At 50.3% G+C, this 3,289-nt stretch overlaps 1 pseudogene; it reads right to left on the bottom strand.

Annotated features, from left to right (window-relative positions):
- Positions 1-1,132: 1,132 nt before the first annotated feature.
- LOC134952460 (5S ribosomal RNA) lies at positions 1,133-1,251 on the bottom strand (annotated as a pseudogene).
- Between the last annotated feature and the right edge of the window lie 2,038 nt (positions 1,252-3,289).

Raw genomic sequence — 3,289 nt, 5'->3', positions numbered from 1 at the left:
CTCTTTTTACCCTCTTCTACCGTGAATCTGCAGGGGAGAGTCTGGTGAGCTTCCTCTCAGGGGAGCTGTGGAGAAAAAAAGCGCTGGTGAGTGCTGAGGAAGAAGCCCCGCCCCCTCAGCGGCGGGCTTCTGTCCCGCGTTTCTGTATAATATTATGGCAGGGGCTCATACATATATACAGTGCCCAACTGTATATATGTCCAACTTTTGCCAAGAGGTCCTAATTGCTGCCCTGGCCGCCCCCCCCCTGCGCCCTGCACCCTACAGTGACCGGAGTATGTGGGTGTAGCGTGGAACCAATGGCGCACAGCTGCAGTGCTGTGCGCTACCTCAGTGAAGACTGGAGTCTTCTGCCACCGATTTCGAAGTCTTCTTGCTTCTTTCACCCGGCTTCTGTCTTCCGGCTCTGCGAGGGGGACGGCGGCGCGGCTCCGGGATCGGACGACAAAGGGTGAGATCCTGTGTACGATCCCTCTGGAGCTAATGGTGTCCAGTAGCCTAAGAAGCAGGACCTATCTGCAGAGAGTAGGGCTGCTTCTCTCCCCTCAGTCCCACGATGCAGGGAGTCTGTTGCCAGCAGAGCTCCCTGAAAATAAAAAAACCTAACAAAATACTTTCTTATAGCAAGCTCAGGAGAGCTCACTAAACAGCACCCAGCTCGTCCGGGCACAGATTCAAACTGAGGTCTGGAGGAGGGACATAGAGGGAGGAGCCAGAGCACACCAGAATCCAAATTCTTTCTTAAAGTGCCCATGTCTCCTGCGGAGCCCGTCTATTCCCCATGGTCCTTACGGAGTCCCCAGCATCCACTAGGACGTTAGAGAAATAGGAATGTTCAGATCTTAATTATGCCTGGATAATTGCATATAGGAAGATAGCTACAAATCACGCTGCTTCCGTCTGCCAAAGATCAGTACAAACTGTGTTTGTTTTAATAAAGCCCTAGGTTGGGTTAGTTTTGTGAGAGGGAAAACTCACACACTGAATTTCGCCCTGGTAGTTATCCGCTGTCATGGATTGGGTAAGGGGGGTAACATAGGGATGGGATCTTAGTCCAAAAAGATATATATATAGTGGGAGCGGGTATTAGTGGTGATCCTGCTGTTAGTGTTATTTCACAGGGAATTGAGTCTTCCTACTTCACTGGGTATTTCCTAGTGGTCGCCCATCTAGGTACTGACCCAGCCCGCCTCCGTTTGGCTTCCAAGATCGGACGAGATTGGGCACGGGCGTAGGGGTATGGTCGTAGAAAGACTTGACCCTGTACCACCAATGAGAGTGCACCGAAAAGGAGGGGTTAATTCCTCCTGGAGAAAGATAAATGGGATGTTTGGGGAAGAGGAATAGCGTCGGATGTGTAGATGTGAATCTGCTGTCCACGTTAGATGGAGGAAACGTGTCTCCTTGGGAGACACGCTTCTCAGAATCGTGGATGAGAGTTCACAGAAGGAAGAGAAGAAAAGAAAAAGAAAAAAAGAAAGAAAGAGAAGACAAAGAGAAGGAGAGGAGAAATGTCAGGAAGATTCAGATACCAAAAATGGAAATATGATCACGCTGAAAAAAGTCCCTAATGTTCCCCTTGATTAATGAATAACTGGGAGTCCTAAGTCGGATAATTTGATATCACAAATTCAAAGAATGCAGTACTGCTTGGTATAACAAAAAGACTTTGTGTACATGGGGGGTAATTCTGAGTTGATCGCAGCAGGAACTTTGGGGGTAATTCCAAGTTGATCGCAGCAGGAATTCTGTTAGCAACTGGGCAAAACCATTTGCACTGCAGGGGAGGCAGATATAACATGTGCAGAGAGAGTTAGATTTGGGTGGGGTGTGTTCAATCTGCAATCTAATTTGCAGTGTAAAAATAAAGCAGCCAGTATTTACCCTGCACAGAAACAAAATAACCCACCCAAATCTAACTCTCTCTGCAAATGTTATATCTGCCACACCTGCAGTGCACATGGTTTTGCCCAACTGCTAAAAAAAATTCCTGCTGCGATCAACTTTGAATTACCCCATTTGTTAGCAGTTGGGCAGAACCATGTGCACTGCAGGGGAGGCAGATATAACATGTGCAGAGAGAGATAGATTTGGGTGTGGTGAGCTCAATCTGCAATCTAAATTGCAGTGTAAAAATAAAGCAGCCAGTATTTACCCTGCACAGAAACAAAATAACCCACCCAAATCTAAGGGGCCCTACTCATTTGACGATGCGCCGCCGAGGTGCCCGACGGCCGACGAGCGACCCGGCGGCGGGGGGGCAGTGACGGGGGGAGTGAAGTTTCTTCACTCCCCCCGTCATGCGGCTGCATTGAAGTGCAGGCAAATATGGACGAGATCGTCCATATTGGCCTGCATGCACAGCCGACGGGAGACCAGCGATGAACGAGCGCGGGGACGCGCATCGTTCATCGCTGGAGTCTCCACACTGAAAGATATGAACGAGTTCTCGTTCATTTATGAACGAGATCGTTCATATCTTTCAGAAAATCGGCCAGTGTGTAGGGCCTATAACTCTCTCTGCAAATGTTATATCTGCCACACCTGCAGTGCAGAGCCGGCGCTTCCACTAGGCAGCTGCCTATGGGCGGTGGGACCTGAGGGGGCGGCACGCTGTTGCTGCCTGTGAGGAATGAAGGATGGGAGAATGGCCTGCAAAGATAGCGGATGCAGGTCTCACCATCTCCGCCGTCTTCTGTCTTGATCTGGGGCACCGAACGGTTGTCCCTCCAGCTGCGGTACACCCGCCCACCCTCCGTTGCCGCCTCTGCCCGGCCGCCGCCTCTGCATGCCGCCGCCACTTCTGTGCTGTGAGGTAAAGCCTCCTGTTGAGCCCCTGTCAGCTGCACCTTTCGCCGGTAACGGAGCTCCACTCACCGCAGCCGGCACCATCTAGAAGTCCCTGCCCGCCGGCTGTCTATCCCGCTGGTGACATCAACGGAGTTCTGCGGGGGTGATTATGCTCAGCTCCTGGCCGATCCTGGTCTGTTAAGTTTGCAGGTGGCTACAGTGCAGACTGCGGGCGGCCCCCATGCTTCACTGGGACTCCATCCTCTACAGCAATAAAGGTGCCCTTATAATGCAGGATATATATATATATATATATATATATATATATATATACACACACACACACACACACACACACACACACACACACACACACACACATATATATATCACTCCCCAGCTCCATATACAGATCTATATATCCATCCGTCCTCCGCCCCTGGCCCCCCAGCCCACCCCCTACACACACACACATTTATTTATTTTATTTATTTTATTT

This window comes from Pseudophryne corroboree, chromosome 1, assembly GCF_028390025.1.
Source record: "Pseudophryne corroboree isolate aPseCor3 chromosome 1, aPseCor3.hap2, whole genome shotgun sequence".
NCBI lineage: Eukaryota > Metazoa > Chordata > Amphibia > Anura > Myobatrachidae > Pseudophryne > Pseudophryne corroboree.
This window is presented reverse-complemented; position numbering and strand designations above follow the sequence as displayed.